This window comes from Ptychodera flava, unplaced genomic scaffold (assembly GCF_041260155.1).
Source record: "Ptychodera flava strain L36383 unplaced genomic scaffold, AS_Pfla_20210202 Scaffold_59__1_contigs__length_806204_pilon, whole genome shotgun sequence".
NCBI lineage: Eukaryota > Metazoa > Hemichordata > Enteropneusta > Ptychoderidae > Ptychodera > Ptychodera flava.
In genome coordinates this window covers 140,884-155,985 of record NW_027248381.1, presented here as the reverse complement: position 1 = coordinate 155,985, position 15,102 = coordinate 140,884, and the positions used below count along the sequence as shown (strand labels likewise).

General features: G+C 39.9%; 1 long non-coding RNA gene across 1 annotated transcript; it reads left to right on the top strand.

The window, feature by feature from the left end:
- The first annotated feature begins 8,315 nt into the window (after positions 1-8,315).
- Positions 8,316-10,327, top strand: LOC139128563 (uncharacterized). Its single transcript, XR_011551338.1, has 3 exons — positions 8,316-8,452; positions 9,748-9,780; positions 10,224-10,327. It is a non-coding gene; the product is annotated as an uncharacterized lncRNA (long non-coding RNA).
- Positions 10,328-15,102: the final 4,775 nt, after the last annotated feature.

Here is a 15,102-nt window from a genome sequence, read left to right as displayed (position 1 = left end):
ATGGCATTGTCCACTCACCCATGCTTAAACCAGGGTATGCGTATTTACATAACTTTTGTTTATACTTAGTATCCTTGCAAAAATGATGAATCACTTATAAACTCCACTGTCAGATTTTGTGTTGCTGTTTACCACTGTGTTACTGTGAGTGGACAATGTGGGGGCCATACCCATCCGAAGATGGTCCCTTCCATATCACATGGTGCAAGCTCCAAGTTTGGGGCTTTTTTCCCATGATTCAATTTACATGGGCAACTTCCTGTACTATTTTTATCATTTTTGTAAAAAATTGGGCGAGTTATAAATGGTGAAAATAGCTTTTCTGGGGTAAATGACCACAGAGCTACCACATATGTAATAAAAATCATCCTTGGTGAACTTCCCTTTTAACTGCTGCATAACCCAGTCTCCTGACAGTTGACATGGACCAGATACTATTACAGTTACCCAGAGATGTATAATAACTTTTGATATTAAATACTTCAGTCAAATTGGAGGTCACGATGATATAAGAAATGTTAAAACTTATTTGTCTATAGTTTCCAATTAACGCAAAGAAACGAACAAAGACAAAGGTTTGACCGAAATCCAGGGGCGATGGCATATCCGGGCATCGTTACGATCTTTCTTCCATGGTCATTCACAGATTTGAATGGCCTTGCGGGAGGGCAGCATGCTACCAGGACGCATGTACTGCCACGGCGGGGCCGTTGAGGTGTCGTGGCAGCCTGGATGGTGGTATTGAGTCCCTCAGAGGATCCTGACGCATGTTTGGCAATGTGCTACCGGGCCCCCACTACAGGGCCATGACAGTAACCCCCTGGAACTTTATTGTGTTTAAGCTATCCTTATAGAAGAAATAAGTATAGTTCTCTTTATTGTGAGCTGCTACCCTGCAGCAAAGCGAATGTTTTTCTTTTTTGTGTAGGGTGGATGGGAGTGTTGCGATGTTAACTTGAGCATGGCAAAAGTTAAAGTGGCCATAAGTAGCCTTGATCACACTGATATTTGCATGGTTAATGACACAACAGAGATGACGCAAGTAGTTTAGAAAAACAGTAATTGTGGGAAAGAGGTGGTAGATTAGGTTACTTCTCGAGTAGATATAATGAGCAATAAGACTAGGCAACATGTGGCGACCTATACGCGTCTAAGGTTTAGGCCCTGTTCTTTGTATCCTTCTCTACATTTACTATGATTATGGCAAAGCAATAATAACCTATAAACAAAAAGAACAACATGGAGACAAAGGTTTGGCTAAAATCCAGGGGTGATTCGACATCCAGGCCATGGCCATTCGCAGATTTGAATGGTCTCGGGGGAGGGCAGCATGCTACTAGGATTAACATACTGCCATGATGGGGCGTTGAGGCATCATGGCAGCCTGGACGGTGGTACTGAGTCCCTCATGGGACCAACCACACATCGAGGAACATGCTACTGCGAACTCATCACAGGCCACTGACAGAACCCACCAAATTATGTCAGAACTGCGTGCATGCATGGCTGCAGTGCAGCAGCAACATGCCCCCCCTATGGTGACCACATGCTGCTGGAAGATGTCCAGTAGCTACTGTTCATTGTTCCTAATGTTTCGTATCTCAAAAGGTCATGTTATGCTGTTACACCGTTTGCAACATCTGCCAGGAACGAAGTCCAGTGTTGATATTGCTGGAGCATCACTCTCCTTGTAGCAAGTGCCTTTGGTACCACGTCGAGGGTCTCTCACAACATTTTTGTGTAGATCTGGTACACTTCACTCCTCCATCTACCTAGTGTTTCTATGATCCAGTCAGGCACACGGTTTCAGCAGCGGTTGTAGCCGCACGGCTGCGGAAGCTATGTGTTGTATATGGCTTAGCGTTGGTAATTCCTGCCTAGGTTAGCAGTTCCCTTAGGCATTGATTCAGTCTTGGTTATGTTAGCTATGTGCCATCTGCAAATCAGAATGCCGGTTCCTAGGGCACACGAAGCTGCGTCTCTCATTATACTTCATATAGGCGCCGACCACACACACAGAGGTTCCAGCTAGAGCGATACGGATGGTATGCCTTATGGCATATGGGTCAGTCTTGGATGATTTTATCCTTATTTCAATTACATCCGTTAGCACTATGTCCCAGGCAAGCAATGTGGTGTTTACGTCAGATTCCATTGGCGTTGACTCACTTACTTTCAGCAAGCCTCAGAAAGCTGGTCAATATCATGAGTTTGTTGTTGCTGCACATGTCATTGCGGTCAATGCAGTCAATAGTGATTGGTAGTCGCAGCTGGTGCACTTCACAGTACAATAAATTACCCACAATTCTCTTTGATTTGTATCCTTGAAGGTTACTTTTCTTGTAACTTTTTCAGTTCTGTATGCAAGCAACAGTCATGTTTCTATAATTTGTACCAGTTACTGTAAATCTTCATTCTAGTAATTCGCTAAATTTCAACATTTTGCCACTTAGGCTTGAATTTCCACAATTTACCGGAGGTGTAATATTCTTCGAAATTGGCGGCAAATAACATTTTCAAATCTCTTCTGTTTCAATTTAATGGCAGCGCCATTCCAGCCATCCGCATGTCTTGTGAATTCCTATGATTATGCATGGAATGTGTCACGCAAGGTTTGACAATAAAAAGACAATGTAGTCGAACTTTTATCAGAACTGTAGCTGTTAAGTATCGCTTTCATATTTTCACATCTTGGATTTAAAGCAATGGTGTTGTGACATGTCTCATGCATACTACGTATTAATCATTGTGAAACTAGCGATGGCAAGTTTTTTTGTCGACAAAGTATTGTAAATTTGGAGAGTCAGACTTTGGGCCTTGGAGTGAGCATATCTCCAGGCTCTCGGAGCTAAGAGTTGCCGCAGGCAGCCATCAGGCTGACCTGGGAAATAAAGTTTCGAGCGCAACGTTAATTCCTGTGTCACCTGATCTGTATATTTACTCCATCTACGTGTACTGTGGTCTGAAGTTCCTCTTATTCCCTGATTCAGAACAGCAAGAACACTTCTTTACAATTTGATACAATAATGAGCAGCATCAGAATAATTGATAAATAATATCAAGTTAAATTTCAGTGAAAGTTTCCAATTAACCATTAAAAACCATGGAAGTCATGTTCTGTAGGTACTACAAATGCCATACTTTTTAGGCAGCAAGTTAGGACGAACTGAAGGGGTCATTCTCTGAGTTTCTTTGTCATTTCCATTGGAAAAATCAATATCCTTTTGTTTCAAGTAACAGTCAGCTAGTCTCCCTACTTTCCATCACATTATTCCGTATGGTTGAAGACACAATCAGTAGAAAATTTTACACAAATGCTATCTCCTCTCTAAGTCTTGCATTATTTTCCAAATAATTTAAAATGAGAATTGAGAAGAATGGTGTCCTTAAAAGTACGTTTTCAGAATTTTTTGCAACTTGTCTATGAATTTGTCTACACATGGGAGACCTGGTAGACTTCTCTGGGGAATCTCCGAGGATACAAATCATTATGAATTATGGGAAATCTACAGACCTGTGCACTTCTCCGATGCTTCGCCTCATTCCTTGCAGTGTCTGTTGCAGAACAGCGTTAGTCATCACATCATCAACATACCCATATTCAGCATGTTGATGAATCACCCTGGCCAGTTACACCTTCATGGTTTTGTATGCTAGTCCTCGCTTTGCCAGGCTTGTTGCAAAGAGTATGGCTGACCTGGCTGTTATGGGTAAGGCAATAGTCTGTGCGATGAGCAGAAGTCCATGTAACACGTCTGTCCTACCTCGTATGTGTGTCGCGTGTTCTCTGCGACTCTGTTATGGATATACATCATTGCTAGCTCTGTCAGTCGTTGTATAGCAGGCGGGATGGAAGCAGGCATGTCGGTACGGGCGTAGGCCGTGTCTACTTTGGGCGCCAATGTTCTGAATCCCTCCATCTGTGAACGGGAAAGTGCATCAGCAATTGAGTTATTGATTCCACTGACATGGGCAATCATAAATGGAAATTTCCTTTGGCTGCCTCGTAAAACATGCTTCTTACTAGTTTCATGATATTGAGGCATCTCGTTGTGCCTTTTTCCAGATTTGAACAACAGTTTGATTGTCACAATGAAATAGCATGTGGCGGCTGTGCCAAGATGCCCCCAATTCGACAGGCACTGAGTATTGGGTACATTTCCATCCATTCGTTGAGGCTTGGAGAGAACTTGACCAGGCAATGTGAACCAGTGAACTTTGTAGTAGGAACCTGATCTGACCATGCATGCTCGGGGCATTGGTGTAGAGGTCAAGGCCGTGAAAGAGTCCACTTTCAAGGTATGAGGCAGTACCATTCCATGTTGGTAGGAAACGTACTACCATTTTGTGTCATGGCAGAAGGCATGGGATAGCGTGATTATGGCTCTAAGTTTATGTGCGGTTGTGCTTAAGTCGATCATTCAGTTGCAGAAGATGCAACCTGCTGGAATGCATTTACATATGAAGCTGAGAGTGCCAATGAGGGATAGCAACTCCTGTTTTGTGCGTGAACAAGGTGGGGAGTGTTTGAAGCAGATCCTATAGATTATCGTCGGCAGGCGTAGTGTCATGGTGAGCGCATCCGAGGTGATGCACAGGAACGTGATGATGGGTGATGGGCCTTCGACTTTTTCTGCGGCGGTAGGTATGGCTCGGTTGTGGTATGTGTTGGGCATGGTGTCGAGGAGGTGCTGGCATTGCGGGGAGTTGGGGGGCCCAGCTCCAAGGTAGTCGTCCAGGTAATGCAATAAGTCCTGTGAGTTTGCTCTGCACTTGATGATCCAGAGGAGTGCTTCGGCCAGGCAGTTGAATAGGAATGGTGCGGATCTGAGGCCGAAGGGTAGTACGCGATCAAAGAAGAACAGCCCATGCCATTTGAAGCTGAGGAGGTGCCAGTTTGCTTTCTGCACCAGGTACAAGCAGAACAACTAAAAGTGTGGACTCGGCATCATACCTGGACGTATTTTTTGAAATTAGACAAAATACACTATATACTACCGTGTATGACAAAAGAGACGATTTCAATTTTGAAATCATAAACTTTCCCTTTTTGTCGAGCAATAAACCATCATCTTCAGCTTATGGTGTGTATATTTCACACCTCCTTAGATACAGTAGAGCATGCAATTCCTATGAAGACTTTCGAGTTTGATACAGCCATAATTATCTCAAAAGTTAGTGAGGCAAGGATTCTCAGAATGTAGATTAGTGAAATCATTTAAGAAGTTCTACGGTAGATACGGAGATGTTGTATTAAAATATGACCTGTCTGTTTCTCGAATGATGAGTGAAAGGATACCAAATTATGACTCACAAAAGTAATTTGGTGAATTCACCAAATAACAATGGATTTGTTGCTGTGGGTCAATCTTGACGCGTGCAGCTAGCTTGCAGGGTACGCTTACCCATTCCAGACACCTGGTACTACCACTATTTCGTGGCTCAAGATGACCCCATTGCCTTTGTCATTTTCGATATGTTCCTTGGACCTTGAATGATAATGATTATTGGAACTGATTTGATGTCTATTTAATGTCCACTTTTGTGAGAAGCACACTCTTGCCAAGTCCTTTTACATTGCGATGGCGTCGTCCACACGGGAGTAGGTGAGCGTGTAGTCTTCCTTGTTGATGTAGTGGTTGACGCTGTCTTCCCTTTGCTTTGATATATCCATGATTATGTGGTGGCTGCCTGATTTTTTAGACCGCAGTCCCAGCAGGTGTACAGCAAAGATCGGCAGTTGTTGCGTGCTAAACGGACCAATTGTGTGGCCAAGGTCCAGTTCTTTCATTATGGCATTGGTGACAATGTCAGGATCGATCATTGCTGACTGTGTGTTTTGGGTGAAATGTGGTGTGCAGGTCCCACTGAAGGTGATGTCAGCACCGTGAATGAGATTGTGGATGAGGCTGGCTGTGAACTGTGTGTTCGGGTTGTCGTGCAGAGTTTCGTGAGATTGATTGGTGTTGTTGGTTTTGTAGCATTGAGATTGTTGCTGGGTGACAGAAGCTCCTTCGAAAGGGCCGGGGTCTCTTGTATGTTGTGTTGGTGGTGTTGCTGGGCAGTGTGGTCAGCCGCAATACACAAGGAGCACTTGTGTAGTTTACCATATTGGTAGGGGTCTTGCATGAAACTATGGTTAAAGATTGACATACCTGAAGTGGGTCAGATTGTTTCTTGATTGCTAGGCTTTCCAAGTAGAACTGTTTGGTGGCCCAACTCAGGCGTTTTGGGCAAGTAGTCTTCACGTGGCCACGTTGACAGCAGGTGAAGCAGGATAGATGCATAGCCGAGCCAGGTGTGGGTAATAGAATGTTTGATATGAGTGGCGAATGTGTCTATGCCGAGATTTTCTAGATCGAAGGCTATTTGTGTATTGGTTGCCCGGGCAGCTGTGTTACGAGCCAAGGCATTAGGCTGCAAGTCACCAAATTCGATGAACTTACTGAGGTTAGCAAGGGCGCTGAGTATTGATTGTTTGATGAATGGTAGCAGCAGGTTGGCTAGTCGGCCCGGCCCTAGACGTGGGTGCCATGGCATTGCATTGTAACCAGCTGGCTGGGTGGGTTTGACGAGGGGTGCGGCCATATTTTGTGTGTTGTCATTGTTGTGAGGTACACTGCCAATGGTGAGTTTGTCTTGGATATGCTTAACGCTACCACTGGTGGCCAGGTGAGTTGGAGTAGTTGTAATGGTGGGTTGATGGTCATTAACGTGATTGACGGGATGATGACTGGGGTTGGCCTTGGCAAGTAATGAGGTGGACGGAGCGGCAAGCATTGACGACCCATGAAGATGACTTAAGTGGGTGATAGCACACTGACGGCTCTATAACTGGACTGGACTTGATGGTTGAGTGTCGAGATAGGTGTCAAAATGGTGGTGTCATCAGTAGGTGTCGGCCACGATGGATTGAGTCAATGGCATTTGCAATGCTGGCTTGGCGATGTGGTCTGCCATTCTTCGATTGGCTGATGCAGTAGCGGCTGTTTGAACTTCGACAGCAGGGTTGGTGGTTGAGGTTTCTGTCGGGGCTGACTGGAGATGGTACTTGTAGAGATGCGCTGGGCGTCTCTTCGACCTCGTCGATGGACTTGTGGCCGCGCGTGCGGCCTCTGCTTTTCTTTGTCTTTGGCATGGTTGATTTGAATATGCAATGTGAACTTGAGCGTGGCAAAAGTTAAAATGGCATGGGTAATGACACGGCAGAGATGACGCAAGTGGTTTTGACAACAATAATTGAGGGAAGGAGGTGGTTGATTAGGTTACATCTCAAGTACATATAGCAAGCACTAAGACTAGTGACGAATGGTGACCTTTACATGTCTAAGGTTTAGGCCTGTTCTCTGTGTCCTCCCAAACGTTACCATGTTTATGGCAAAGCCACAATCACCAAATAATGATTAGAGAGAATTAAATGAAATACGAAGTTTTCCCACGTCAACATGATTAAAACAATGACCATGTCACTTTATTCATGCCATACTGAATTCAATAAATGTAGCCCACCGACTATTTATAGGTGTCAAAGTTTCCACAAAATGTCGGAAGTCTGTAAATATTCAAAGTAAATGTATATTTTGCACAGACACTTGTTGCCAGAGTGAGCGCCTAATCTAGATAACAAGTCCATCTTCAACACCTTTGTATTAACAACAAGGCATCTTACACTGCAATAAATATTCGATACTTAGGTATATTGTCTGTGTTATCATTTTAATCAGGACCGTCAATTTTCACGAGGGATGGGGTTTTTTGATTCGCATTGCATCGTTCCCTTGATTTAGACACTCATGATAACGCTTTTCTCTTGAAATCTACAGAACACTGTGTGTACCTACGACGTCAATGTTGGAAGGTTGCGTGAAAATACGGCACTTTACAGAGTCATGTTTTGTATTTTTCTGCATCATACGTAGTTGATACATTTAAATCCTTAAATCCATTGTAAACGTTTGCAGGTTAAGGTTGAAGTTACCTGCTTACAGCCTCTGTGTACAATCTTGGAATAAAATACTACAGGTGATAATTATTTGATTCCCTGTATCCAAAGTGTATTTCTCTTGTTTGTTTATCTCAATGATAAAATACTATGAAAATATACCATAATTTTCCTCTGTAGGTATCCAGACATGTCTTTGCGAAACCTTTCTGGTGAACGAAGGAAGCTCAACAAAGTTAACATGTATCAATCAGTCATTCCGGGGTAAATTGGTGACAGTAAGTTGGGAAAGGATGGTGGTGTCTTTATAGCTCAAAATTTGTATCTGGTGTTGTGAAGTACGTCATGGAAGACAAATACTTCATCGATGATAATATGATGTACTGAAGATTGGTAATATCGAGTACTCGGACCAAGGGAAGTACACATGTAAGGCTGAAATCGATTCGGAGAACCATGATGAAGACGATGTCATTTTGCACCATTCAATTGAATTACTAGTCAGCAAAAGTAAGTATTAATAAACTTAGCAAACTAAACTAAAAGTCGGTAATTCCTCGATGGCGTTACATACTTATAGTTAGATATTCGTTCGCCAAGGTGAAAAAGCCCTTTGCTGTCTCCTATGCGGAATAAGCAAACAAAATGTTTCGATGGTTTTACTCCGGAATAAAAGGACGCGTGGGTTCTACAGACTCAGTACGCCCAAATAATCACGTGATGCCGGTACAAACAAAACCCACATGTGTACTAACGCGTATGGAAATACACGCACGTCTATGCGCGTTTGCGCACATGGCTTTTTTTTGTACCATGGTCGATTCGAATTCCGGGTTTCGCCTATTGACGAACGTGCAAATGACTATGGATACACAACGCCACATTTTCAACTGTCTCTACACTTTACAAAACAATGTCACTGTAAGTTGAGTTATAGTCCAGAAAATGAACATTAGCAAAGTTAAAAATATCAATAATACTGCACTTTATTTGGAGTCTTTCATGAATTATTTCCTCACAGTGAACAAAAATTAATTTCGATGGAAATATACGGTCCTTTCGTCCCCAAGGATGCTGTTTGATCGAATCACATACTTACACAAAATTACTACCCTTGTTTTAAAAACATACTTAAGCTTGTCGAGAAAGTTTCTCAATTAGTGAGATAAATACCTGTCAAACATTTTATCGAATTTTGTGCAAAAGTATTAAGGACGTTGCAACATAAGTTAATGAAATAGACAGTCGATGGTTCTCTGTTCCTTTTGCTACGCTTATATAAAATTAAGAAGTCTGTCCAGCTTAAATATTTTGCCGGACACAAGTCCCCGGCACTCAACTTCGGTTTTGAGCTTTATAAGAAAAAGTACAATGATTATCTTCTCAGTGGTACTGACTGAAATGGCAACGTCGGGATTATGGCTATGGATGGCACGAGATACTTTTGGCAATCTTTCTGCAAACCTATATCAAGGGAGAGGGTGGTAATGTTGATTTAATACAAATCTACCTGACAAACCAAAACTCCATTGTTTTTCGAATTCTGTAACTGCTCTAACCGATTCGAACTCAAACGTATTGCACCCTGTTATCTAGCGAAGATTTAACAGTCAGAAACATTCAGTTTAACGGTGACGGCTCGTAATATATTTTGCTACTGGTAGGAAGATCTTAAGGATGAATGTTCGTCCCAAACTTTTTAAAAAGAACATGATATCACAATGTCTAATTGCAAGTGTATGAGCTGTTAAAGTACTGTCCAAACTATTTCTACATTTTACAATTATTTACATTTTTAAACTTAGGTGACCTGGTTGATATTGGAAATGCGACACATGGTATGTAGTAACTTTCGATATTTGGTCTGAGATATAATTTCTTCAAATTTCTCCTTGAAAACACCTTTACTTGCATTGAGAAGTGAATGCTACAGTCGAACTTGAATCGCCTTATCTTGAAGAAAGACCGACGTGAACACTTTGGTATACCGATTATATATATACTCACCAAAAGTGTACAAAATTTTAAATATATCATTCACATGATATGAAAATATTCAATACATAGATGACTTAGGAAATGTAAGGTCCCTTTCGCTGACCTACAAATCTTCCACTCGGCTTATACGAAAAGTAGCTTATTGGGTCTTCATAAGTGTGATGCAACTAACATTGCTACTTCTCTCTTTTTTTTAATAATTGACATTCGAGAATTCCATTGGTTCTATTCTATTGAAACAGGTGTTAACATTGCTTTTGTTTAATCTTTTGGTGATTTTAAGGAATGCAGAAGCAAGCGGGGAGTCATTTGCTGGATATGCCGTTTGTATCACAATTATTGTTGTTCTTTGTGTTATCGTCGTTGTTCTTGTGGCAATTATTACCCGCATGAAAAAGTGAGTGGTACGTCTATCTGTACGTCTACTAAATATGTTACAGTTGGAGATAACAGGGTGCGAAGACAGTATCTATGAACATAAATATGACTATGATTTATTGCAGGGCCATTGCTCTGAGTAACAAAATAAGAGATTATCACATAAAATCTATGTATTTGGTCGATAGGCGAGAAGTTGTTGTCGCCTATTAGTTCAAACTGTTGATTGGATAACACTTTGTTTTAAGGCAAGAGTAAACATACATCGTGAAATTAGCTTGGATTGAATTGAATCAGAAAATGACGCATTTTACACATTACTTCGAGTGAAAATTCTAAATCATCATTTGAAGAAAAAACTTAAAGATGCGAAATCGATCAAAAGCTTTTCCCGCTATTGAGGATGTGTCGCATTTTATATTCTAAATATCTTTTGTCGCCTTTAATCTCTCTTTATGATTATTGATGAGATAAATCCCTTTATGTTTTTCTCTGTTTTTGCCTGTCTCTTCATGTTTTACTTTAACCGTTCTTTGCCTATTAATCTACAGACATACATGCCTGTCACGTCGTACAGCCCGAAAGTGACCTGAAACCTCGGAGAGTGTAATTGAGAAAGAATTGCATGTATATGTTAGTGGAGTTTAAAGCATTATATTTTGTCAAAAATACGACGTGCTCCCAAAAGTTCGTGTCAAGTATATTGTTTTATAGATTTTAAGAAAGTGTATGCAGATACTTTATAATGAGGTTTGCCGCTCTTCATAACTTCAATGAAGTCAACGAGTTTGTTAAGTCAGTAAAATGAATCGGATCACGTTTTTTCCTTTCTTTAGTGGTATGTATAGTTTTAATGATTGGCATAAACGAAACATAGGCCCGACTGAATTGGTTTGATTAAATTGGCGATTAACTGTTATCTTATAGTGTGAAAATTTGCATTGTTTGCCAAATGAAAACTAATGTACTTGACATTACAAATTATCCCGCTTTTGATGTGTATTTTGCAGTCATTGATATGATACGATTTTGGATGTTAATCTTTCGTTATTTTTCGTTTTGCTGGATGAATATTTTGCATGGAGAGTGCCACGTACTTTTGGCGAAAACTTACCACTGTTCCAGTCTAGTTAGGCCAAGCGGTCGTAGCTATGGTCGATCTCAGCCGAAAGCACAACGGTTGCGGTATTCATTACTACATAGCCATAAATTCATCTGCCTTCCTAGGGTCATCCAATTTACAGTACTTTACAACCTCCCACTCATAACCTACATAAAATAACCAGATATGAACTGAATATGCTCACGTGTTTTACAACAGGTTCAATAATAGTAGTACGCTTCACAGAACAATAAGATGTTGTATCACTATATGAAGCAGGTTTTTTTCAACATCGCACAGTACTCTCAGATTTTAATCACTAATTACAAAACTTTTATTTAATATGCAAATGAGCTGTTAATTGACTTGACACTGCTCAATGCTTCATGGGACAATTAGATATCCATCAGATCAACATTTGTAGCACATTTCATTTAATGCTGTAATTTTAGAGTAATGTCACAAATTACAAAGTTCATTAATATGCAAATAATCCCTAAATTAACTTGACACTATTCAATGATTCATAGCACATTAAATATTTATCAAATCAATATCTGTAGCACGTTTCCCAAAATTTGGTGCCGTAATTTCAGAGTTATATACCTAATTACAAAGTTTTTTAAATATGGCAAATGAACCCTCAATTAACTTTACACTACAAAATGCTTTACAACACAGTTAGATATTTGTCAGATCAGTATATGCAGCAGTTTTCAACACATTTGATGCAGTTATTTCGGAGTTATATGACTAATTATAAAACCTCATGAAATATGCAAATGAGCTTATTCTTTACTTGACACTGTTCAATGCTTCTCAGTACAATTGGATATTTATCAGATCAACATCTGTAGCAAGTTTCATCAAATTTAACGCTGTAATTTTGGAGTAATATCACTAATTACAAAGTTCATTGAATATGCAAATGAACCCTTAATTAACTTCGCAAAACTAAATGCTCTACACCACAATTAGATATCTGTCGGATCAGTATCTGCAGCAGATTTCATCACATTTGGTGCAGTTATTTCGGAGTTATATCACTAATTACAAAACTTCATAAAATATGCAAATGACCTATGTGTTAACTTGACACTGCCAAATGCTTCTCAGTACAATTAGATATTTATCAAACAATATCTGTACCAAATTTCAAAGACTTGGGTGCCGTAATTTCAGAGTTATATACCTAATTACAAATTTCATTAAATATGCAAATGAACACTTAATTAATTTCACACTACTTAATGCTTTACACTACAGTTAGATATCAGTCGGATCAGTATCTGCAGCAGATTTCATCACATTTGGTCAAGTTATATTGGAGTTATATGACTAATTACAAAACTTCATAAAATATGCAAATGAGCTATTCATTAACTAGACACTGCCCAATGCTTCAAAGTATAATTAGATATATATCAGATCAATATTTGTTGCAAGTATCATCAAGTTTGGTGCAGGAATTTCAGAGTTATCTCACTAATAACAAAAGTTCATTAAATATACAAATGAGAAAGTAATTGACATGACACTGACAGTACCATCATAATGTTCTGAGATTGTCATCTGTGAAAAGTTTCATGAAATTTTGTGCAGTATTTCTTGATATATGTCTACACTGTCATTACCGTCTCCATGGGGAAACCATTAAAAAACGATTTTGCACAACTTCATTAATATGCAAGCCACACTAACCAAAATCTAATCAGTTCTTGCAAGTAGCATATGGTACCTGTGTACCAAATCTGACTTGAATCCGTTCAGGCGTTTTTGAGTTATCGTGTAAACAGACAGACAGACAGACACACACACACACACACTACACACACACACACACACACGGACAGACAGACAGACATCGCTATGACAATAGCCCATGTGTTTACACACGTGAGCTAAAAATTAGAGGGAAACTAAAAATAAACCATAGAGATAAAGTTAGCCTTCATGAGATGTGTTATCTCGCATATTGTAAAAAATAACGGCAAAATGAAAAAGTTAAACCAACGGTTTTTTATGTATTTTCATTTTACGAGGTGGCGAATAAGCTCGATTTCCCATACAAAACAATGGCGTCTAATGTACTAAACAGATAGCACACTTCTCGCCGGTTCAAATTTCTCAATTCTGAGCAAGTGACGGTGAAAAGTAGCACGGTGACCCTTTGACTGATATACAAAATTCCTTTGGTTTTAGATTTTTGAATTTCTTGACGAAACTTGTTTTATTTGCATTGTAGTTATTCCTATCACTGAAATATACTGCTGCCCTCAATAAAATGGCGATCTGATGGCGTTTACATATACAGAACAAGGGTCTAAAATTGGAGCATTTTAATCAGGAAGCGTCTTGTAAGTTGTACTGACCAAATACCTGTCAAGTTGTTATGGTTTATAAAAAATGTGTGAATATGAAAGATGAAAATTGCAGTAAATTCGAAAATTACAGAACGGCGGCACATTGGCACAGAGTCTCCACTGTAATCGTGTAGTGAACGTTATTTATCGATATTATTTTATCAAATATACAGTGTTGTGTTGCTGACTGCTAGGAAATATATTCTGGTATTACGTCATTTTTAGCACTGTGTCTTACTCAAGATACTCAGATAGCATTCCTTCTAAGACTAAGCTTTCAGGCACTACTTCCTATCACTGTTTATTTTACAACCAGAGCTCGAGATTCCATCTGCTAAGGCAATATGTGTAATCCATCATGTGCCTTTCTCGTGACTCATAGACACTTTTCCCGCCAAAAGTGCTTATCTACGTGAAACCTCATCTTCCCAAGGCAGAGACATTTTCACACTCAACAGAGACACTTCACGTCACTGGACTCTATGCACGGTCTCCCATCCAACTTTATGCTTCACTCTATTATTAGTATAGAATAAAGTAGTCATACATAGTATTAGTCGACTTCGTCTCCCGACTGCTTTCTCAGACCTGTTCATATTCCAAACATAATATTTGGTACCGAGACCAAGATTGCAAAACTACCGTCTACAGACTAAAATATTCTTTCAACGATGCAAAGAAACGGAAACTCCTCAGGGTTATCTGAATCAAAGGAGCCTACAGAGCTGGAATACCAAAGAAATGGAAGACGCGATCAACACTTCTGAAGCAAGCAGACGACATAATCAACAAGGAAAACCCATAAGAGAAGAAATTGATGCGCTTTCCAAAGCCCCCAACAACACCTCGAACAAGCTAGAAGTTATCAAGAAAGCGGACGACTAAATTTCTTCACGCATCAACAACAACGAAAAGCTACAAGAAGAGTTTGAAGCAGGAGACAAATACGAAGATCACATCACCAATAAGTTGACTATTTATCAACAATTTATTGGAAAACATACTGACGAGCCGACTACTTCGAATATATTCGTCACCGGCGCCAAGTTCCACCCCCGGTATAAGACACAAGGGAAGTCATTTACGGAAACTAACTCTAGAAAAATTCTATGGTGAAATCATGAAATGGCCAAGCTTTTTCGATAACTTCATCTCTCTCACACATGAAGACGCCTCGCTTAATTCAAAATTATGTATTTATCTGATTTAAGACAACTTTTAAACCCGAAATACATTCAGCTTTATGTCGTTTAAAGGTATTTGACGACCATCCTTGTTTAAAAACAAATTGTGTTCTGAATTTAAGTTCACTCAAAAAG